This window comes from Orcinus orca, chromosome 1 (assembly GCF_937001465.1).
Source record: "Orcinus orca chromosome 1, mOrcOrc1.1, whole genome shotgun sequence".
NCBI classification, from domain to species: Eukaryota; Metazoa; Chordata; class Mammalia; order Artiodactyla; family Delphinidae; genus Orcinus; species Orcinus orca.
In genome coordinates, this window is record NC_064559.1 from 61,342,401 (window position 1) to 61,368,398 (window position 25,998).

The following is a 25,998-nucleotide window of genomic DNA, read 5'->3' on the forward strand; positions in this document are numbered from 1 at the left end:
GGTGTCCCAGCATACTTTTTTAATGGGATTCATATCGGCCGTATGTTTTTGGCCTTCCCTGGGGTGCAGCTGGCACACATTTCCGGTCTTACCTTTTCACAGACCCAAGGAGGTGGGGAGAAGGGGAAGAGCTCTCCCTTTCTGGGGTTTTTACAAGTGCCGTTTGTAGGCTTAAAGTGTGTTCTGGTGCGGGGGGGATCTGATATCAAGCTGTTCTGGTGAAAAACTTCAGGGTGAGGTCTATCAGAAAGTTAATCAGCTCATCCCCCACTGTCAATTTTACCTGGGGCTTCTGTGGGGAAATTGGAATTCATGGCTCACGGGCCCAGCCGCTCTGCGGCATGTGGGATCCTCCCGGACCGGGGCACGAACCCGTGTCTCCTGCATCGGCAGGCGGACTCTCAACCATTGCGCCACCAGGGAAGCCCAGTTCTTGTCTTTATTGTTTTTCTTATGTTTTAGCCTAGGACAATCTGTTTTCCAATGTTCTTCCTCCTTACAGTAAGCACATCGCTCTTTCCCCAATCGTGGCTTACCTTCCTTCGGTTACTCCCCTTTCAAAAATCCAATGCTGCTGCCAGAAAAGTGGCATTTCATTTTGCTTCTTCGTTCTTCTGTCATTGTCCCCTGTTGAACATTTTAAAAGCAACATCTACCAACTGAGAAGGGTTCATTCCAAATGCACCGTCTAATTTTTCAACTTTCTCCTGATATCTGAGGCACTTTGCCCTCCCAAAAGTTAAGTATTTTCAGGGACCTCAAGATCTGCATTAAGATGACATCCATAGGCCTGATAAATCCTTTCCAAAAATTCAGTTTTTTTTTTTTTTTTTTTTTTTTGGCTGAGTTTCTTGAATTTTTTTCAAACTCCTTTGCTTTGTTTCCTCTTTTCAAAGCCCTACTGAGATGCACCAGTAAATACTGCTGTAACAAGGTCATTCCTCTCTCACTGGGGTCCCAGTTTGGTTCAACTATGGGTCCTGCCAAGTGGGCTTCAGGTGTAGGGGATCCTCCGTATAAGGAGGGTTGTGATCTTTCCAAATAAATAAGTCTGAGAAATCCAGCTGGCTGATCATTTGCATTTAGCCCCATATGAGATAACAGCAGTGGAAATTACCCTGGCCTGGGAGTGGCTCCTGGCCCAAATTGGGAGTCCTGTCGGGTCTTAGATGGTGATACTGGACCAAGTCCCTGTACCCCAGAAACTAACACAGGACTTTCTAATTGATCTCTAGAAAGAGGGGAAGTCCTCAGTCCCAGTGTCAGGAATTGGGGCTGGATAGGAAAGGAAGGGGTAGATATATTGGCATAACGGCCAGCTCAGCTGGGACAGCCAGCTCAGCTGGAGGAGTTAAGGTTTGAAGCAACATATCTTCTCTCATTCCTCTCCTTTTCTTATTTTCCCAGATGTAACGGCACAAATGCTTGCTTGCATATAAAGGATTTCATCATTCTTTCCCGCTTCATCACAAAATAGCTACAGAATCATTCAAAAGCCACTGTAAAACCATGAATATCAATTGATCATCTCTAACCATTAAAAAGAAGCCTTTTAGCTTTGGCATCGACCAACTGGGATTACAATGCAATTGAAAAGAAAATTGGTTACTGCTGTGACATACAATTTAAGATAATTATGACTGATATCATTTACCAGGATATATCAGAATTTTAGGAGTTCCATATAATTTCTAGAGTGTGTATATTAATAATGTTTACACATATGATACAAGTTTGTTTTTGTTTGTTTGTTGCGGTACGCGGGCCCCTCCCGTTGCGGAGCACAGGCTCCAGACGCGCAGGCTCAGCGGCCGTGGCTCACGGGCCCAGCAGCTCTGCGGCATGTGGGATCTTCCCGGACCGGGGCACGAACCCGTGTCCCCTGCATCGGCAGGCGGACTCTCAACCACTGCGCCACCAGGGAAGCCCTGACACAAGTTTTTAATCACCATTTATTTGACAATGCTTCCCACATAATTTAACATACCAAATAAGCCTAATTACTTTAATATTCCTGATATGGAGAGAAAACAAATAATTTGAGGTGTTCCAGGGACCCTTTGTAAAACCTCAAAGTTAGCTAGAGGTCAAATGAACTTCATTTAGAATTTGATCTTTGGGAAGTCTGTCAAAAATATCAAAAAGTTTTAACCAGTGATAATAAAAGACCTCAATGGCAAATACAGATCACGTAAAGAAACTCAAAATCTATTACCAAAAGCACTTTAATATTTTAAGAAAACTTTGTCCTCTTAGAGAACCAAATTCAGGTTGTGTACCATTTTACCTTTAAAAATCATTTTCTTAATTAACTTTAATCTTAGCCAATCCTGACCATGCACAAAACTTTCAGTTTTCCTTCTCCACAAACTTTCCATAATTTTCTGTATCCATATTATCTGTCCCACACTTTCTTTTCCATTCAGAGACAACCGATTCTAGGACAAAACCACGATTTTCCCTTTAACAAAATGCATTTTCATTCTTCATACCTTCTTTGATGAAAACACACAGCCTACATCTTTGCTTACTGATATGTTTCCCTTATAATTCTTAACCTTAAAACCTTAATCTCTAGTGAAAACCAAGGAGCAAGTAATTGTAAACTGTTTGTCATACCAGCATTTCCTAATTGACAAATTTATGCTTTAGTCTTCCTCTTCTTAGGAGAGGAAGATAGGTAAACTTAGACCTGCCCAGCAATTAGCATTCTAATATTTTATCATATTTGAGATGACCCAGGTAGTCAACGAATTCTCTTCAACTAACAGTTTCAAGTTATGAAAACCTGGAGAGACTATTTTACATAGACATTGCTAGAACATAACTATTCCCAAAACATAACTATTCCTATAGAGTTTACCTAAAACTCTAACCGCATTTATCTCTATTTTATTTACTTAAAAGCTTTCTCATATTGTTATTTTCCTTGCTGATAAACTTAGTAACGGAAATAAGGTCTTATTTGATTTCTAGCAAACCTAGATACTTCTATTATACTTAATGTTGATGACTCTAAAGACGTGTCTGTATTAATCAGACCAATAAGCTTCAGCTAACTTTAATACCAGATATTAATCAATTACTGAATATTTCCCAGACCATGTGAACTCAAAATTCATTCCGGCCAGTCTTGTATTTGAGTATTTATATAAGCACTTAATTTCCTTTAAGTTAATTAAATAAAGCTCTTTTACAAATTAATTTTGACAATGCCACACATGTACAAACACATAAAAAAACAGGGACCTCACAGTTCTCATTCCAAAATTTCAGCCATGAATCAGCTACAACAATGTAAAACCCATCAGTCGCTAAAGAGGTTGGATTCAAAGCGTGTTTCTGACAGATGGGACAAATCAAGGTCACTGTCTAGATGGCTACACCATTTATACTAATGTTTATGGAAAAGATTCTTTTTGTTGCTTTGGGCGATTTTAGGAACTAAGTGGAACATTTCTCTTCTTCCTGGGAATGTCCCATTCTTGGACAAGAACAGACAAGGTTTTTGTTTGTTTGTTTTTTTCCTGTTCCTTTCCTCCATTTGATATCAGTGAAAGTTTTAAATATCACAAAGCTGATTTGGCTGTCAATGGAGAGAGTACCGAATGAAATGAAACAAAAAACCCATAGGAAAAACAGAAAATCCTAAATAAACGCTCAAGTTCAGACTTGGGGTTTTACATATACCAACCACACAGTAGTTCATAAACGATATCATTAACACAGCAAGGGTAGCCGTACATGGAGCACAGGGTCCCGGGATAACCCTGCTAAACCCCTTGTGGAGATCCTAACAGGTACTGTGGCCACACATTGTTACAATAAAATATCATCTCCCTCTCATCCATGGGTTCATAGCTGTAATCAGATCACTTATTCAAAAATGCACCTCAGAGGACTTTCTTTAGGGATAGTTGAAACATTCCCCATTTTTTTTTTTTTTTTGCGGTACACGGGCCTCTCACCGTTGTGGCCTCTCCCGTTGCGGAGCACAGGCTCCGGGCGCACAGGCCCAGCAGCCATGGCTCATGGGCCCAGCCGCTCCGCGGCACGTGGGATCCTCCCGGACCGGGGCACGAACCCGTGTCCCCTGCATCGGCAGGCAGACTCTCAATCACTGCGCCACCAGGGAAGCCCCATTCCCCATTTTTAAAGACAGAAATTCAAGAAAACTGCACACACAAACTGCATACACAATCTCAAATATCCAAAGAAACAAACCGATTCACAAGTCAGGTAAAAGTCCAACAACTCTCTCCTCTCTCCAGAGGGTACCGCACCCAAATACAAAACAAATTGGCTTATTCCAGAGAAAAAGCTCCAGATGGAGAGGAAATACAACTATTTCCTCTCTCCAACAGGGTACCTCAAACAAACTGGCTTATTCTGGAGAAAAAGCCCCAATTGGAGAAGAATAAAGTTTCAAGCTGTATATACCGGAGTGACTTACCCTACTGTATAGAGCTGTCAGCTCCCAAATGCTGATTCCTTGCTCCTACTGCCAAGCGCTGGGGCAGCCGGTGCTGCTTCAGGGAATTTTGAAGGGAAGATGTCCCAGGACAAGCGGCCCCAGCAGCTGCTAGGGCTTGACGTGAACGGGCAGCCAGGAGCAGCAAGGCTCCTGGTGGGCTGTGCCTAAATTTGTTATCGTGTCTAAGCTCAAACTGCTCGCTGCACAACAGGCCAATAAACTGCGAGAGGAGCTGTTGGGGCAAGGAATAGTGACTTTATTCAGAAAGCCAGCAGACCAAGAAGATGGTAGACTCGTCCCCACAAAGAACCATCTTCCCTGAGTTAGAAGCCAGGCTTCTTTTATACTAAAAGGGGAGGGAGTAAAGTCAAGCATTTCCTGGTTCCGGTCAGCCTCCGGAGGGGATTTGTTCATTTCTTCTTTCTTGCAGCCATTCACAGGTGGGCCTGGTTAGGATGTTTCGCATGAGCTAAACAAAGGTACTTTAGCTTAATTCTCATTACCTGGGAGGCAGGGTCCCCAGAGATGGGCAAACTATGTATAATTTAAGCTTATAGGCAATATCCCTTTAGTGATTAACTTGTAATAGAATACAAAGGTTCTTCCCTTTTCCTGCACCTTGGATTCCTGAAGGAGAAGGCAGGATGAGGTCAGTCTGAGTGTTACTGATTCCTTCTGTTCAGAGTTCTTGAACAAATTCTTTGCCTTGATAAGTTGTTCTTCCCACTGCTATCAACAGTGCCTTAATCTGATTTTTTTCCAGGTGTAAAGAGATAGGAACAAGAAAAAAAATGCATTGTAGGTCACGGGATGATGATCAATGCAAAGTAGCAAAAAGAAGAGACAAACTTCAGTGTGGGGAGACCTAGATTCCAATCCCAAATCTGCCAGTCACTGTGGAATGTTAAGTAACATATAACTCTGCCTGAGATCCAATTTCCTAACCTGTAGAATGAGAATAATAATAGCTACCTTATGTGGTAGGTGTTAATTAATGTGCAACACCTGGTATAGGTGTTCAGAAACTTGTTAAATGGTACCTTGGAGAAACTGGACAAAAGGACTTTTTAAGGGGTCATGTTGATTATGAATATACTAATGAAAGATGCTGCATCCATAATTGAATAAATTACTTTAGAATTATTAAATAAAAATAATTTTAATGTGAAAAATACATTTAAATGGAAGCTGGAAGGTATGCGATATAAAGCACTAGTGAAGGAATGCTCAGACAACTAGAGAAAGACAACTTCTACATTCGAGAGGAAATTAGGTAACAAGAATGGGTATTGATTGACGCAGGTAAGATTGCAGGTGGGAGGGCAAAAAGTCGAGGTCATTTCCACTACGTGACTTTGTTTGTAAGATTATTTATTTATTTATTTTTGGCTGCATTGGGTCTTAGTTGCAGCCCACGAGATCTTTGTTGAGGCATGCGGGATTTTTCGTTGCAGCACGCAGGCTTCTCTCTAGTTGTGGTGCACAGACTCCAGGGTGCCTGGGCTCCAGAGCACGTGGGCTCTGTGGTTTGCAGCACGTGGGCTCTAGTTGAGACACGCAGGCTTAGTTGCCCCCAGGCATGTGGGATCTTAGTTTCCTGGCCAGGGATCGAACCTGAGTCCCCTGCATTGCAAGGCAGATCCTTTACCACTGGACCACCTGAGAAGTCCCTACTTTGTGACTTTTATATTCTCCATCGAGTAAAAGGCATGGTCATCTGGCAATGAGGCAGGATAGGGTTTAGGAGGATGATTTGATATAGACTACAGAAAGTTAAATAAAATTTGATATGGGTTAATTCAATATTAGGCTATTACCATATGAGAAAATTGGAAAGATTTTGAGGCAAAAGTTTTGGCAAGATAGTGATTCAAGTGTTGGGATATGGAGTCTAGATTGAATAAGGAAAGATGTGAAAATTGGAGTAGTCTTTGCAAGGGAGAAGAGGATTGGAAGTCTTGTGAGGAATAAGGGCAGAGGAAGTGGGAATAATTGGGAGAACCAGGAGAGGAGATTATGACTGGACAATAGTGTGTCTGAATGGAAGATTTCAAGAACGGAGTGACAAGGGACTAAAGGTCCAGGATGTGCCTGTGGGAGTGGGTAGCTGGAGTTGGGTGGAGGAGAAGGCCATGCAGATGGTGAGACAAAGAAACTGATTTGGAAGCCTTGACTATGTGGCACAAAAGTCTTCTTGAGCAACGGCAGTACTTTAGCATGATAAAAAGAGAGTTAACTAAGTACCAATTCTTAAGGAAATATTGAATATTGGGTGTGGTGACCCCAGGAGGTATTTGTAGATGAAAGGAAAGGACTACTTACACAGGTCAAGAGTCAACACTCCTCTCCACCCCACCCACCTGCAAACAATTGTACTTACATTGTCTGATTGACTTTAGAATCTTGGTTGGAGCCAGCCATCACATCACTCTGCGAATGGCCTCTGTTAAGAGAATAGATGTTTCCCCGCACCCCAGATCCTAGTTGGTAAATTACTGTCTTTTTCTTCCTGGCTCTTGTGCCTGAGGCAATGGCTGATTGGTGTCTGATTTCTTCTTCCTACCCCTTGTATCCAATATTGTATTTAATTCTATTGTCCCCTGGCAGCTGCTCAGGTTTAACTAGAAATCCCAGTGACTTGTAACTGTTTGATTCTAGTAAACAAAAAAAGCCCCAGAACAAGAACAAAACTATGGAAGAACACAGACTCCAATAAATCTTCTTCTAGCAATGGAGAGGAAGATGTGTCAGTATTTACTGAAGGCAGAAAATATGCCCCAGCAGGTACATAATTAGTTTTTTGAATGATGCCTGGGTCTCACTCATTCCTGCCCAGACTACTCAGGATTGCCTCTTCATTAGCTTGCGATATTATATATATTTGCATGAAGGTCATTTTGAATGTAATGGCCAGAAAAGTCAAATGGAAAAATCTGAAAAAGCCCCCACTCATGCAGTTGTTAACATAATAAAGTTTCAAATTGGATATCAAGTAGCCCTTCAGTGTTTTGTTTCTAAAAATGATATTGTCTTGTGGGAAGCTGTGTGTATATTTTCTTAAGATGACTCTGTCCCATCTTGAATATCTCTTTTCAGCAGTGACTATCCTTAAAGATAGAAATAAATGCTCAGAGTGCGTGGTAATGGTTCTGAGAGCACTCAGGGGACTCACGCTCACTGAGCACTACACAACGGACTAATGATTTAAATGCAGTCTGTCCACTAAGTGCTCTGCTTATGATAATCCGTAGAGAACTAACTTCACCTAATCTGTAGCATCCCATGCCTCGACCTGAAGGACTGATTATCATCCTCTCCATCGCCAGAAGGCATTCAAGCGTCTTTGGGGCAGTGCATATAGTTTGAAAAGGTATAACCACTATTAAAATGTCACTTTTGATGGATTAAAAACTATTATTCTGTTATTTTTATAATAAAAACTTCTGAGAGAAAAGTTCAACAGGGTCCATTCGGCTGGCAAGGCCACATCAACACGACTGTTTTATTTGTGTCAGTGATTTTCATGAGGTGCCGTAATATAGTTTTTACTACAGTGTTGGACAGACAGTATTCACTAAAATCAGCACATACGCATACAAATACCGTTAATTCAATCCACATGGCTGGGGAATGACCCAAGTCTAATGAAGTACACCATTCTAATAGGGAATAGTAGGCTGCAGGTCAAAGAAGGACATGTTGATGGCATCCCTCCACCTGCCTGAGCTCTGGGGCATGTCTTATTGCTCGTCTACCTTTTCTGAATTGGACATGCTCAATCAACTTTCTGTGTCCTAACCCTGACTTATTAAACTGTACAAACTTCAGAAGTGTTTCCTTCAACAAAAATTGATGTAAATTTCTTTTTTTTTTTTTTCTGCGGTACGCGGGCCTCTCACTGCTGTGGCCTCTCCCGTTGCGGAGCACAGGCTCCGGACGCGCAGGCTCAGCGGCCGTGGCTCATGGGCCCAGCCGCTCCGCGGCATGTGGGATCTTCCCGGACTGGGGCACGAACCTGTGTCCCCTGCCTCGGCAGGCGGACTCTCAACCACTGTGCCACCAGGGAAGACCAAGAGGTAATTTCTTACCAAAGTTTTAAAGGAATATTTGGGACCCCTGGAGTGAGCAAATGCTGCATTAAAATGTTTTTTTAATAAGGATGACAAATAGATCCTTTGTGTACCAGTATACTCTGGTTATTAAATACCTGGTTAGTAATAGCCAATTAGAGTAAATAGAGATTTGAAATTTTTTAAAAAATCATTTTAAGTGAAAACCATTGATCTCTTTAGAGGCTAAAAATTCAGATGACAAGGAGGGCCACACAGTAACATAAATGAATGAAGCAAATTGGGTAAGGACTGTGGTGAACTGGAGAGCTCTAAAAGAGGCAGCTACTCCTCACCTCCAGACTCCTGTTAGCAGAGAAAATGTGGGCCATACATTTCCACCATATTTTTTCTCAAGAAAAGATGGACAAAAGTTGGACATCTGAATTTTTTTTTTACATCTTTATTGGAGTATAATTGCTTTACAATGGTGTGTTAGTTTCTGCTTTATAACAAAGTGAATCATTTATACATATACATATGTTCCCATATCTCTTCTCTCTTACGTCTCCCTCCCTCCCACCCTCCCTAACCCACCCCTCCAGGCGGTCACAAAGCACCGAGCTGATCTCCCTGTGCTATGCGGCTGCTTCCCACTAGCTATCTACCTTACATTTGGTAGTGTATATATGTCCATGCCTCTCTCTCACTTTGTCACAGCTTACCCTTCCCCCTCCCCATACCCTCAAGTCCATTCTCTAGTAGGTCTGTGTCTTTATTCCCGTCTTAACCCTAGGTTCTTCATTTTTTTTTCTTAAATTCCATATATATGTGTTAGCATACGGTATTTGTCTTTCTCTTTCTTACTTCACTCTGTATGACAGACTCTAGGTCTATCCACCTCATTACAAATAACAACCCAATCCAAAAATGAGCAGAAGACCTAAAATAGACATTTCTCCAAAGAAGATATACAGACTGCCAACAAACACATGAAAGAATGCTCAACATCATTAATCATTAGAGAAATGCAAATCAAAACTACAATGAGGTATCGCCTCACACCAGTCAGAATGGCCATCATCAAAAAATCTAGAAACAATAAATGCTGGAGAGGGTGTGGAGAAAAGGGAACCCTCTTGCACTGTTGGTGGGAATGTAAATTGATACAGCCACTGTGGAGAACAGTACGGAGGTTCCTTATAAAACTACAAATAGAACTACCATATGACCCAGCAATCCCCCTACTGGGCATATACCCTGAGAAAACCATAATTCAAAAAGAGTCATGTACCAAAATGTTCATTGCAGCTCTATTTACAATAGCCCGGAGATGGAAACAACCTAAGTGTCCATCATCGGATGAATGGATAAAGAAGATGTGGCACATATATACAATGGAATATTACTCAGCCATAAAAAGAAATGAAACTGAATTTTTAATATGAGAAAATAAATTTAATTATTTGCAGACTAACTAGGATATTGTTGAAGTCTAACCTCAGCCTGGGATCCCCAGTTTGTATCTTCTGATTCAGGGGTGAGCAAAATGGCTGAGCAGGAAAGGGTAAATTAGAAGATGCTTGTCCAAAAATAGGTGGATGTTGAAAGAGGAGATATTTGCTCTTTTCAGTCAATATGTTTCATAACTGATGGGGAACTATATTAGGGCTTATGACTGAATTATCCAAAGACCTAAAAGTATCAATAAACTGGATTGTCACTCTATCTAGACTTCATCATACATCATTGTCCTTCCAGCTCTCTTCCTAAGAAAGGGAAATTTTTGCTACAGGAGTTTATCTATTTCTCAAAGTCCATTTTCATAAATATCTGAAATGTTTATGATGCTGACTTACATTTATTTTTTGTATTTTGAACTTGGTAATTTATCTGATAGAACATAATTTTCATAAAGGTACCTCTCTGAGCCTTGAAAATATTTTAGTTCTTTTTGTCCCTTAAAACTACTGAAGTAGGACTTCCCTGGTGGTGCAGTGGTTGGGAGTCCGCCTGCCGATGCAGGGGACACGGGTTCGGGCCCTGGTGCGGGAGGATCCCACGTGCCGCGGGGCAGCTGGGCCCATGTGGCACAACTACTGAGCCTGCGCTCTAGAACCCATGAGTGTAGAGCCCGTGCTCCACAACGAGAGAGGTCACCGCGGTGAGAAGCCCGCGCACCGCAACAAAGAGTGGCCCCCACTCACGGCAACTAGAGAAAGCCTGGGCAGCAACAAAGACCCAACGCAGTCAGAAAATAAAAATAAAATAAATAATTAAAAATAAAGTACATTTGGTTATCAATTTATTTAATCTTTTAATTTTTTCCAAACTTCATTTATTCCATGCAATTTTTGTGCTAGGCAATATGCTAGGTGCTGAGAATACCACAGTGAAAAAACATGGTCTCTGTTTCTCAGATGCTTATGATCTAAAGAGAGAGTTAGACTTAAGTCTGACTTTTAGGTGAAAAAGTATGATTTTCGGAGAGAGGCAGAACAGACAATAATGATATAATTTTCCCTCAGTGATGCATACCCATGATTCTTTACCAGATAAGTATATACTTTGAAAAATCCAAAGATCACACTAAAAAAACAAAAAGTTATTCTTTCCTCTTCCCTACAGAACAAAGTTCTATTGAAATAATATGTGCAGAGATGGTTAATAAATTTATTTTTAAGATAGCCAATTAAATATATTACCTTGAAGATAAGGACTCTCCTCATCTTCTCAGACTCAGTCTTTAGAACTTTCTCTTCTCTCTTCCCTGTTTCCCTCATTGCCTTGGGCATTCATCTATCTCATTGTCTTAAATGCCCTACATTTATCTACATTTATGATAATGTTTAATTGACCCCATCTAAGACAGTTACAAACAGAAGCTTAATGCTGGTTGATCAGTTTGTTTTCTTTTTCAAGAAGAGCTATTTCAAGATGAAAAGGCTGAGACTGAACTGAGAAGTCTGAATTTCTGAGGAGATATTTTAGTTGCCCTTCTAATCACGCCACACAGATAGAAATTCCCTGATCACATCTAGATTACAATAATATGGCAGCCACCTCATTCATTACCCTAGCAGTTAAGTACACAGCCTCAGAGAGCAACTTTGAGGAATTATTTAGTGGCAAAGTGGCATTGTCTTGTGAATGAGTTTCAGTAGAGACTCAGTTTATCACTTCCTTGGGAACACCATAAAATTATTTATCTTCCATGTAATTCTAGGAAGACTTCTGAAATCCTGAGGTACCAGCAGCTGGTCTGATCTTTTAAGGTTCTTAGCCAATTATCAGCACAAATGTCACATTTTATTTATAAGGTGAAATTTTATTTTTTATAGTAAAGCCCATGATATGGGTGATCCTTGTGTTTTATGATTTGTGATTCGCCTTTTCACACCATCATCATTTAGGTAGCCTTCATCATTAAAAGAAAAAACAACTTGGGAAGGAAATAGACTTAACTCATTGCAAATGAATATTCTCCCAACTTTTAAATGAGATTTTGTTCTGGTATTAATGTCAAACATGAAAGCTTATCACACCTTTACTTATATCTGTGTTGAAAAGAAAGTATTTTAAGAATTCAAAGCAGTGGCTTATTCATTTACTTTTGGAAACAAAGACAACAGGATGAATTTCTATTTCTACTTATTTGGGAAAGTGAGGATGATTGTAACTGGTACTATTATATAAGTAGACAGTTCAAACATCAAAACAGTTTGTTGTACCAATGTCATTCTTTTGAGAAAAATCTATATTTAAATACAACAGAGTAAAAATTAAATGTTATTTTTAATATAACAAGTGGATACTGAACAGCTCTAACCTCCTTGGCACTGTAGATGGATAAGCTCTATGCTTAGTAATACTCAGGGACAGACATGGGTTTTTGGAGCCTGAAATATAATTTGGGGAAATGACACAAAAACATATTATTTTATAAATTTAATAGTAACATGTGACCATATTGCTAGGGCCTTTCTCAAGGGTTTGGAAGGGCCCATGCAAATGTGGGACCTGACACTTGAGTTTACTGCTGCTGCCAGGAACATTTTAAGAAAAGGAGTGACAATATTAATTATGTCTTCATGATAGAAAGAGGAAGGCTTTGGGGTTCCTAAACTCTGAAGGTCTCCGTCAGGAGCCTGTAGTCTTCATCTGTTCACATGTGGGTCATACAGAGAGTTAATCAATGAAGAATTGCAAAATTATGACTCAATCTAGAGAGATAGGTTAGAATCATTTTATCCCTCTCCAATAGGATGTATTAAAGGTAGAATAGGTAGCCTCATTCATCTTCTTTTCCTGGACCCAATTTCTAATCTTGACCCTGGATATCTCACCATTTTGTTGGGGAGAAACAAGACAGAAAGAAAAATACAGAAGTGAGAGAGTTTCTTCCTAAAGTCAAGGGGATAACTGCCTTAACGCATTCTTTTAGATCTTCCCAGGGTAAAGGATTCTCTTCTGAAAGGGAGGTAACTTCAGGTCTGTCTTACACTCAGTACGAAAAGAAAAAAACAATTCAAAGAAGAATGTGACTCTACCAGCAGGAGCACAGAAAACAGGCTTAGAAGAGCAGGCCTTAAGGATGCAATCATCCCTGTATCTCTTTTCTGTTATGCAGTTTAATTGCCTTCAAAGCTCATTTCACTCTCTGAAATTCTCTTTGTTTAGTTCATGTTTTTCTGTCTTCCTCAATAGAATGTAGTTTCCATGGGAGTGTGAACCTTGTCTGTCTTGTTTACCTTTGTAGTCCATGTGCCTGAAATAGTGCCTGATACATAATAGACCTTCCTTAAATATTTGTTCAAAAGTTATATAAGTATTCTAATGCTTTTCTGGTCCTAGACTATGGGGCTGGGAAGGATGAAACTTCGTATAATATCTAGAGATAAGTTTCCTCATATTCTGTCTCACTGTTACTATATCTGTTGATTCAGAGTCTCTGGCAGGATAACAGAAAACAGACTCTGAATCAGAGAATAATAAGAGATTTTATCAACCTCATATTTACCACTTCCATTATATCAAGCCCAATTCTAAAATAAATGTCCCTGAAGCTTATTTTCTGTGTTTTACCACTTTGTAATATCCTCTTTAGTTTTTTCTCAGTTGTGTTCCTTCCGTGACTATAAAAATTTGCAACCCATAATAAGCAGTGGCTTTCACTTTGTGTTCCCTGGAGCCCCAGGGTTGCTTTAGAGGTGCCTCCAGGGCTATTAGGGACGATGAGGGTAGAAGTACCTGCAGCCTCAAGCCATCTATCCTTTCTTTTGATCACAAGAGCTCTGCTTTGAGTTGTTTTATGTTTTGTCCTTCTCTGTATGATCTGACTTGATGCCACTTGATTCCAAGGTTTAAACAAAATATTTGAACACCATTCATCTTTGACATCATCTTCTGGCTATGAAGAATCCCAGATGCTTCTACGTAATTCTAACCATCTGAGTCCCCTGAAAGACACTTCAAATCTGAATGTTTCCTCCCACAATATTTGGCCCCTTTGCATTAGAATTCAATTAATTATGCAATTCTATTTCAAAAATAAAGATAGCATACGTTTGCTTATTTGTACCATAATCACAAAGGAGGTATCACTAGTATCAAGAAAAAAGTTAAGAATGCCTCTACACTCTTTCTTAGAAATTAAAAAAATAAGTACAGAATGTGAGATAATATATCATCTAGCATGAAACTTTTAACTAGGGGAACAAAAATAGGCAACAGAGTTACAGACTATCTGGCTTTATTTTTATTCATCACCATGGCTTTCAGTTAGGATACAAAAGGAGAAACCCTGAGCCATTCAAGCTGGGAGCCCCATTGAGATCACCGTATTTCTGATTAAGCATTCCCCTTTGAAAACCTCCTCCACAGACGCCAGGTGATCTATGAATACTACTTACCTACAGATACCTAATACGCAAGGTTGGCGTGCTTTCTTACTTTACCAGTTCAGTTATTTGAATAACATGACTTTCCTTAGCTCATCAATAGCTCGTTTGTTTACATCAGAAAAAAATGCCATTATTCAAAATGTGAACAGCTTGATTTGTTTCTAATAATTCTGAAAATTTAAATATTTAACTCTAAAAAAGTACAATGATTAAAAAAAAATGCTTCAGCATGTTTTATGTGTGTATATGTGTGTGGGTGTGTTCTACTTGACACTCAAGGCCTCAGTGCTCTTCTTGAAATAGACAAAAAATAAAGAACTATGAATTTATCAACTGCTGATAAGATCTGAATGACGTCCTTGCAGTTATACCTTACATTCAGCATCATTCAGTCTGTATCAAGCAGGTCTGGTCCGTATGGAATCACTGACTGGTGATTCTTAGCTGAGCAGATGCTATTTTTCCTATGCACCGTACTTTAGTAAATCATATTTTATTCATTGTATTGGCATAACTTTGAAAGTGGGTGATCACAAAAATGATCTATATGGAACCATCCATATTCAACCATTTTGTTGTTGAACACTTCTGGTGTTTTCATTCCCAGATAAACACTATTCTACAGTATTATTATATTCAATATGGGACTTTTTGTAGCCAGTTTTCTTTATATCATCAAAATGTCTATGTTACCTGCCAATTATATGTAAGTCCCTTGATGGCAGGAGTCCAGGTCTTAATACCTGGATAGCCCCCACAGTGTCTAGTTCAAGGCTCACGTTTGGTCAGGCTTCTGGCGGGTTAGAGTTAGCCTTGTAGTAGGCAAACATCACTAACGAGAGATTTTCCTGGTCTTCCTGATTCAAGGAGACAGGAAAAATGAGTAAACTAGTCAGGAGACAGAACTAGAGCCACGAAGTATGGAGGCCAAGAACTACATGGGACAGTCTTGGATGTAGGAAACCTTTTGAGGAGGGGTAGAGAGGGAAGATATTGAAAGCCAAAATGAGCCTGATTGAAAGGAGACTGCAGAGGAAATCCTGGGGTCTGATGGAGTCAGGGGACACAGGAGAATCCCTCTTTACTAGACTGAGGATGAGCAAAAGCATGGAAGCCAGGGACCAAAGCTCACCAAGCTGATAGTAGAACAAGGCTGGGTTAGGGCAGGGCCTATAGGATCATAAAGGAGGAGGATTAAATGTTCCTCCTCATAAATCTGGAGGAACACGGTGGGGAGTGAAAGAAAAATGAGAATGAACATGAAGAGGGGCCAAGAGGAAAGCAGATGTCTGAGTGCCATCTCAGCTGTATTTCTTCCTGATCATCACATGTCCCTGAGCCTTAGAGGCACCAGGCAGAGCCTATGACAAATGCACATAATCAAATATGGTTTCTGTCTCCAGACTTTGCTTGCCCTCATTTGCTCTCTCATTCTCCTCCCCTCTACCTCCCTCACTTTTGTTCTTGTTCACTCCTTCTACAGGGCCATACAAGTAGAGCTAATATGAAATTCAAGTCATTACTGTCATAGATAGTTAAAATCAAGAAAAAGGTTCAGCAGGCTACATGAAAAAAAAGCAACGTGAATATAAGATACGTGGTGTGGTCCAGGATGGTGGCAGAGAGATAAGGAAAAATGGAGAAATGAGGAGGGCAATTCAGAGAGGTTTGAACTATTGAACTTCCTATGGGCCAGACACTAGTCTGGCATCTCTCTGCATATTAATTCTAACCTTGAAATGGTACAAGGCAGATATTATTACCTCCATTTCTAAAATAAGCAAACTGAGACTCCAGAAGAAGGAGTCACTTGCCCAAGTTCACACAGCTCAGTGGCCAAACCAGTATTCAAGTCTGAGTTCCTCTATTTCATAACCTTCCTTCTGCTTCTTCTCAGGAAACTCTCTACTTTGGAAAGTTCCAATAGCTTCTGAATCCATCAGGGCAGTCCTCTCTTCATGCCCCTTTTCCTGATCTTGGTGAAGACACAGTTATTAGTACAGTCTTATAAATTTGCTCTTGGGTATTCTGGGGTATCTTCTACAGCCTTTCTTTCTTGACACTTTCCTCACCTTACTTTAATATTACAGGTGGAACAGCACAAATGAATAAAACAGCTTTTGATTAAATATAATGTGACTCAAACAGCCTATGGAATGGGTCTTGAAACATGGTCTGCTGCTTCCCCACTGGAGCTGGATGTCATTCTTAATTCTCCTGCAGTTGCAGAAGAACTTGTGTAGTCACTATTTTCCGCCTCTGGCTACTTGTTTTCAAGAGGAACATTTATAGAATCTTCAAGTCGATGAGGAAACTGTATCCTATCTCTCCATCCTGGCGGAGACAGCCATTGTCAGTTGCTAGGAAATTGCCAAGTACTGTTGTGATGATTTCTGGGCCTGATCCAAGAGGCTGTTTATTCATGAGGCCCAAATCTTTCCGGTGCCAGGATATACAAGTGATCCTTGGCTGAAGTCAGTACACAAAAAGACACTAAGAAGTTATTCAGAATCTCATTTTGAAAGCCTCTCATGGTCATACAAGAAAAGCCAAGCCCTGATATTGTATGTGGAAGATAAGGCTACGACAAAAACTCATCATGGATCCCGGTTTTTTCTGGTCCAACTTCTGAGATATGCTGTCTGGGAGTATATGTTTCCTTGGGAAGGAAGTTCAGGCAGAAGCTGACTTGTGATTCTGTGGGCTCCTGTTGGCCTTGAAGGCTTGCTGTCTTTACTCCCCACCCCCGACCCTGCATGGAGTTGATCTGTTTACCTTCTGATCATATCTGTTTAGGATACATTCAATCATTCACTGAACAAGTTAAGGTGAACACCTACTATATGCTGGGCTCTATGTAGGAACTGGGAATATAATGCTAAGCAGAAACAAACATACTTTTTACACTCAAGGAGCTTACAGCTTAGTAAAGGAAAAATAGGAAAAAAATCATAGAGCTATGTAATTTCTTGTGAGTGATTTGGAGAAAATGACAGCCAGGCTTCGAGAGTGTGTAACATGGATTGAATCTAGTCTGCAGAGTTGGGGTAGATGTCCCTGGGAAATAGGTTTGAGTGGAGATTTGAGAAACATGTATGACTTCACAGATGCTTGGGATTGGTAATGAATTAAGACTAGGATTTGACAAGTCACTAGAAGTGTGCACACACTCACATCTGAGCAATCAGCAGAGCGCTTGCTTGGTTTTTTTTCTTTTAAGATGGCAGCATTTTGGCAAAGGGAGGAGGAGCTCATACTTGTGCAAACCCAGCTTCATCCAAGTGACATTTATATCCCTTCCCCAGATAGTCTCTTGACACCTGGTTTGGTTTGACTCAACCAGCAATCACTTTCCTCCTTTTGTTTCACAATGTCAGTCAACTGGTCAACTCCCTTTTGAAAGTCTTGAGTTTCATCCCTAACTACTGAGCTGGTTCCACAATTTGCTTTCTTCCTCTCCACTTTCCCAACTCACCTTTCTGACCTCCTCCCTTACCACATTCATTCCAATCTTCCCTCTCTCTTCTGTTGTTGATATATATATATATTTCCTTTGAGACTTCTAGGTCACAACTGTGACCACAGGAATAGAGTCAAGAGCAATTTCTATGTCATATGCTCCTATGGTCACCCTATGTGGTTTTCCCCACCATATACTAAAATCTGGGTACAGCGGAATCACTTTTATGATGAGATATGTGTAGATCTATCCTCTTACGGATTATCTTTACCTGGGGAGTACATGATCTGAGGCATTTTAATAAAAGAACTGTAGTTTTCTTCCTTTATTGTGTTTCACTCAGGCTGGGAGAGGTGTGACATATAAGCTGAAAGTAAATTTAATAGAAAAAACTTAGGTTTTGTTTCCTAGCAACACTAATTCAGTCTTCTTACAAATGCAAACGACACTGGAGGCCTTTGTTTCTGCATTCCCAGCTCTACAGGGCAATGTGCCATGCTGAGCACTCTGGAAACAGTGCTGTATCATAGAATTCTCTGACATTCACTTCAGAGCCTTCCCTCACTTAATTTCAAACCTTCTCATGGGCATTACGCTGCAGTTGATAGTCATCTGTTTGCTGAAAAAAATGGGGACAGAAGAATATTTAGCATTGTCACTTTTAGTACACTAGGTCATGCTTGTCAGCAGGGAAGGGTGCATTTTGCCAGGCCAGGATGAGGAGTTTGGTGGGTCAGGAACAAGAGTGGCTGGAAGGTCAAAGTTAAAGTGGACAATAGTCCAGTAGTTCAGACATTTAGGGCTGGAGCACTGGTGTATAGGAACAGTAACCACATCACTTATATGGGCACTTGTTCTTACCTCTCACATCTATTTTGAACATTATATAAATACCAGGGTGAGTTTCAATAAGAATCCTGGAAGACATAGTAAACCACTTTTATCCATTTGAATAATATGCATTCAAGAGGCTTTGATGAAATTTGGTCTATTTTCTACAGTTAGGAGATTTCATGGATGTATTTCTTCTGGGAGGTTTCATAATAGTGGTAAGTTTTCGGGTTCTAGTAACAGACTGCCAAGATTTAAATCTTGGTTGTACTACTTACCATCTGTGAGACCTGGGAAAGCCTCTTACTTTTCTGTGCCTCAGTTTTCTCATCCATAAAATGGTCAGGATTGTAGTTTAGGGTTGTAAAGATGATTAAAAATAGACATCTACATAAAGCACAGAGAACAGGGCTTAGAGTCTTATAGTAGGCACTACTACGTCTTAGGCATTGATCTGCCACACACTCCCACCTATTTGCCATGGGAAAAGAGAGCACTTGTCAGATTTTTTGAGCCCTTGGAAAAATTTCATAAGAACTGATAATACGTAACTTATCAGTTTGTAAATAAAATTTTTACAAAGTAATTCATGAGGGTTTGACTGTTCCTGTTTTGTAGCTGCTCCTTTAACCATGTGATGGAATAGGGCCTTGAGATCATGCATGAGAAGCAGGAGACGAAGGAGGAAGAGGAGAGGAGGCGATGAGAAATCTCATGACCTTGGAGCTGCTTACAGATTGGCACCCACATGCCTCCTTCCTCCCCCTCTCTCTCCGCAAGGTTTGCTCATTCCCAGTAACTGGAGATCCTGCTTGGGACTATGAGTTGCTTTTATTTTCCTGATCTCCAAGAGCCAAGTCTGAAACACAACTCCTCAGTGTGAAGTTACTCACAGGATATTATGTAGTGCTGCATCCTGCAATGAGAACACAGATTAGCACAGCCCTGGTAATAGTAGGAACCCAGGGTTCTGTGTGGGTGTGGAGATGTGAAGGAAGATTTATTTTTCACCCTTAAGGTTAAGCTCAGAAAAAACAAAAAGAACAAAACCTCTGTTTTTATCTGTCTTTCTTAAACACTTACCTTGCAATTTTAGAAACTTAGAGGGCACGGTACTCATTTAAGGCAGTGTTAAGACTTATGACACAAATCAGCTAATATCAGGCAGAAAAAAAACAAATGCCACAAATTCTCTTTTTGTCTGTAACTGAGGATAAATGTTACTTTATTGAAATCATAATTGTTGGGTGTTCCTCCTTCTCTTGCCTGTCCACATTCTCATGCTCCTGAGTGATATTACAGCACATGTGACATTCTCGCCAAATGTGCACTGCCCATTCTTGGAGAGAAATTCTATCCCAAATACAGACACTTGAAAAGGCATACTTGGCTCTCATAACTTTGGTCCCTGCCCTCTGCAGACATCTCTCAGCACTTCTCCTCCTCATTCATCTCCCACTTTATTCTCCAGCAACACTAATCATCTCAGGGCTCTCTCATGTCTCTGGCCCTTAGCTTGTGCTGATACTTCCACCCTGATATGTTCCCCTTCTTCTCACACTCTCACCCTCAACTTGTCTTTTTGCTCTTTGTCAAGAGCAAAATACAAGTGTTAGATGCACGAGGCTCTAATGTAAGGAGCTCCCTCTTGGGCTGTGTGCTGGCCAGGATGAGGAAGATGACAAGAGCCAACATTTCTTGACATTTATGGTTCTCAGGGCTTTACAGGCATTCTCTCATCTAAGTTATGAACTATTAGGTCTGAAATGTTATCCCCATTTTACAGATGAAGAGACTGAGACTTATATTGGTTAAGTAATTTGTCTAAGCTTATATCGCTAGTACATGTCAGAAGTGTCAGAGCCAGGACTCAAACATAGGTCTGCCTGAGTCTGACAGTGCAACTCATTCTAAGGCTGCTATCCAGGACCCTGCCTCATGTTGATGTCCTTTTCCACTCCCGGGATTCCTGAGTAATGGGGGGTTGGCATCAGTAGTCAGGAACAGATGAGATACAAGAAGATCTATATTTACACAAAAGATAAACTAAGGATGATCATTTCCATGAAAAGATTTAACATAGTGGTACTTTAGGGAGAAAGCTCCCCAGGAAGACACATTGTTGTTCAGAGATTCACATCACAGAGTTTTTTCAAGCCCACAGAGCAAAGCATGATGGGATTTTAGCATTGGCCTAAGGCACAGTATTTGTACCCTGAAGCTGCCTTGAAATTGATGCTACATTTATATGAGTTATTTTGCTTTTCTGTGATAATGCAGTAAAATCATTCTGGCATTCTTATAGATTTTCCTTGTACAGTCTACAGTTTAGGTTTCCCAGAACATTTATGTATTTTATACAAAAAATTTATCTTCTTTAAACAAATAAATGCCTTATGATGTTTATAAAAGTAGGACATCAAGTTTTACCTACTTAAGGAGCAGAAGCAAGAAGAAATACAATCCTGAAGCCTGTGGAACAAAAACCATATTCACAGAAAGACAGACAAGATAAAAAGGCAGAGGGCTATGCATTAGATAAAGGAACAAGATAAAACCCCAGAAAAACAACTAAGTGAAGTAGAGATTGGCAACCTTCCAGAAAAAGAACTCAGAAAAATGATAGTGAAGATGATCCAGAACCTCAGAAAAAGAATGGAGGCAAAGATCGAGAAGATGCAAGAAATGGTTAACAAAGACCTAAAAGAATTAAAGAACAAACAAACAGAAATAAACAATACAAAAACTGACATGAAAAATATACTAGAAGGAATCAATAGCAGAATAACTGAGACAGAAGAACTGATAAGTGACCTGGAAGACAGAATGGTGGAATTCACTGCTGCGGAACAGAATAAAGAAAAAAGAATGAAAAGAAATGAAGAAAGCCTAAAAGACCTCTGGGACAACATTAAACATAACAACATTTGCATTACAGGGGTACCAGAGGGAGGAGAGAGAGAAAAAGGACCCAAGAAAATATTTGAAGAGATTATAGTTGAAAACTTCCCTAACATGGGAAAGGAAATAGCCACCCAAGTCCAGGAAGTGCAGAGAGTCCCACACAGGTTAAACCCACGGAGAAACATGCCGAGACACACAGTAATCAAACTGGCAAAAATTAAAGACAAAGAAAAATTACTGAAAGCACCAAGGGAAAAATGACAAATAACATACAAGGGAACTCCCATAAGGTTAACAGCTGATTTCTCAGCAGAAACTCTACAAGCCAGAAGGGAGTGGCATGACATATTTAAAGTGATGAAAGGGAAGAACCTACAACCAAGATTACTCTACCTGGCAAGGATCTCATTCAGATTTGATGGAGAAATCAAAAGCTTTACACACAAGCAAAAGCAAAGAGAATTCAGCACCACCAAACCAGCTCTACAACAAAAGCTAAAGGGACTTTTCTAACTGGGAAACACAAGACAAGAAAAGGACCTACAGGGCTGCCCTGGTGGCACAGTAGTTGAGAGTCCGCCTGCCGATGCAAGGGACACGGGTTCGTGCCCTGGTCCAGGAAGATCCCACATGCCGCGGAGTGGCTGGGCCTGTGAGCCATGGTCGCTAAGCCTGTGCGTCTGGAGGCTGTGCTCCGCAACGGGAGAGGCCCACGTACCGTAAAAAAAAAAAAAAAAAAAAGAAAAGGACCTACAAAAACAAACCCAAAATAATTAAGAAAATGGTAACAGGAACATACATATCAATAATTACCTTAAACATGAAAGGATTAAATGCTCCAACCAAAAGACACAGGCTTGCTGAATGGATACAAAAACAAGACCCATATATATACTGTCTACAAGAGACCCATTTCAGTCCTAGGGACACAAACAGACTCAAAGTGAGGGGATGGAAAAAGATATTCCATGCAAATGGAAATCAAAAGAAAGCTGGAGTAGCTATACTCATATCAGATAAAATAGACTTTAAAATAAAGAATGTTACAAGAGACAAGGAAGGACACTACATAATGATCAAGGGATCAATCCAAGAAGAAGATATAACAATTATAAATATATATGCACCCAACATAGTAGCACCAAATACATAAGGGAACTGCTAACAGCTATAAAAGAGGAAATCGACAGTAACACAATAATAGTGGGGGACTTTAACACCTCACTTACACCAATGGACAGATCATCCAAACAGAAAACTAATAAGGAAACACAAGCTTTAAATGACACAATAGAGCAGATAGATTTAATTGATATTTATAGGACATTCCATCCAAAAAAAACAGATTGCACTTTCTTCTCAAGTGCACACGGAACATTCTCCAGGATAGATCACATCTTGGGTCACAAATCAAGCCTCAGTAAATTAAAGAAAATTGAAATCATATCAAGCATATTTTCTGACCACAATGCTATGAGATTAGAAATCAATTACAGGGAAAAAAACGTAAAAAACACAAACACATGGAGGCTAAACAATACTTTACTAAATAATCGAGAGATCACTGAAGAAATCAAAGAGGAAATCAAAAAATACCTAGAGACAAATGACAATGAAAACATGATGATCCAAAACATATGGGATGCAAAAAAAGCAGTTCTAAGAGGGAAGTTTATAGCAATAAAAGCCTACCTCAAGAAACAAGAAAAATCTCAAATGAACAACCTAACCTTACACCTAAAGGAACTAGAGAAAGAAGAACAAACAAAATCCCAAGTTAGTACAAGGAAAGAAATCATAAAGATCAGAGCAGAAATAAATGAAATAGAAACAAAGAAAACTATAGCAGAGATCTATAAACCTAAAATTTTGTTCTTTGAGAAGATAAACAAAATTGTTAAACCATTAGCCAGACTCATGAAGAAAAAGAGGGAGAGGACTCAAATCAATAAAATTAGAAATGATAAAGGAGAAGTTACAACAGACACCGCAGAAGTACAAAGCCTCCTAAGAGACTACTACAGGCAAGTCTATGCCAATAAAATGGACAACCTGGAAGAAATGGAAAAATTCTTAAAAAGGTATAAACTTCCAAGACTGAACCAGGAAGAAACAGAAAATATGAACAGAACAATCACAAGTAATGAAATTGAAACTGTGATTAAAAATCTTCTAACAAACAAAAGTCCAGGACAAGATGGCTTCACAGGTGAATTCTATCAAACATTGAGAGAAGAGCTAACACCTATCCTTCTCAAACTCTTCCAAAAAATTGCAGAGGAAGGAACACTCCCAAACTCATTCTATGAGGCCACCATCACCCTGATACCTATACCAGAGAAAGATACTACAAAAAAAGAAAATTACAGAACAATATCACTGATGAATATAGATGCAAAAATCCTCAACAAAATACTAGCAAACAGAATCCAACAACACATTACAAGGCTCATACACCCTGATCAAGTGGGATTTATCCAAGGGATGCAAGGATTCTTCAATATATGCAAATCAATCAATGTGATACACCATATTAACAAAGTGAAGAATAAAAACCATATGATCATCTCAATAGAGGCAGAAAAAGCTTTTGACAAAACTCAACACCCATTTATGATAAAAACTCTCCAGGAAGTGGGCATAGAGGGAACCTTCCTCAACATAATAAAGGCCATGTACGACAAACCCACAGCAAACATGATTCTCAATGGTGAAAAACTGAAAGCATTTCCTCTAAAATCAGGAACAAGACAAGGATGTCCACTCTCACCAGTATTATTCAACATAGTTTTGGAAGTCCTAGCCATGGCCATCAGAGAAGAAAAAGAAATAATAGGAATACAAATTGGAAAAGAAGAAGTAAACCTGTCACTGTTTGCAGATGACATGATACTATACATAGAGAATCCTAAAGATGCCACCAGACACTACTCGAGCTAATCAATGAATTTGGTAAAGTTGCAGGATACAAAATTAATGCACAGAAATCTCTTGCATTCCTATACACTAATGATGAAAAATCTGAAAGAGAAATTAAGGAAACACTCCAATTTACCACTGCAACAAAAAGAATAAAATACCTAGGAATAAACCTACCTAGGGAGACAAAAGACCTGTATACATAAAACTATAAGATACTGATGAAAGAAATTAAAGATGATACCAACAGATGGAGAGATATACCATGGTCTTGGATGGGAAGAATCAATATTGTGAAAATGACTATACTACCCAAAGCAATCTACAGATTCAATGCAATCCCTATCAAATTACCAATGGCATTTTTTATGGAACTCAAACAAAAACTCTTAAAATTTGTATGGAGACACAAAAGACCCCGAATAGCCAAAGCAGTGCTGAGGGAAAAAACGTAGCTGGAGGAATCAGACTCCCTGACTTCACACTATACTACAAAGCTACAGTTATCAAGACAATATTGTACTGGCCCAAAAACAGAGATATAGATCAATGGAACAGGATAGAAACCCCAGAGATAAACCCATGTACCTATGGTCAACTAATCTACGACAAAGGAGGCAAGGATATACAATGGAGAAAAGATAGTCTCTTCAATAAGTGGTGCTGGGAAAACTGGACAGCTACATGTAAAAGAATGAAATTAGAACTCTCCCTAAGACCATATACAAAAACAAACTCAAAATGTATTAGAGACCTAAATGTAAGACCGGACACTTTAAAACTCTTAGAGGAAATCATAGGAAAAACACTCTTTGACATAAATACAGCAAAATCTTTTTCGATCCACCTCCTAGAGGAATGGAAATAAAAACAAAAATAAACAAATGGGACCTAACGAAACTTAAAAGCTTTTGCAAAGCAAAGGAAACTACAAACAAGATGAAGCGACAACCCTCAGAATGGGAGAAAATATTTGCAATTGAGTCAACGGACAAGGATTAATCTCCAAAATATATAAATAGCTCTTGCAGCTCAATATTAAAAAAACAAACAACCCAATCCAAAAATGGGCAGAAGACCTAAATAGACATTTCTCCAAAGAAGATATACAGATTGCAAAGAAACACATGAAAGAATGCTCAACATCACTAATTATTAGAGAAATGCAAATCAAAACTACAATGAGGTATCACCTCTGACCAGTTGGAATGGGCATCATCAGAAAATCTACTAACAACAAATGCTGGAGAGGGTGTGGAGAAAAGGGAGCCCTCTTGCACTGTTGGTGGGAATGTAAATTGATACAGCCACTATGGAGAACAGTGTGGAGGTTCCTTACAAATCCAAAAATAGAATTACCATATGATCCAGCAATCCCACTACTGGGCATATAACCAGAGAAAACCGTAATTCAAAAAGACACATGCACCCTGATGTTCATTGCAGCACTATTTACAA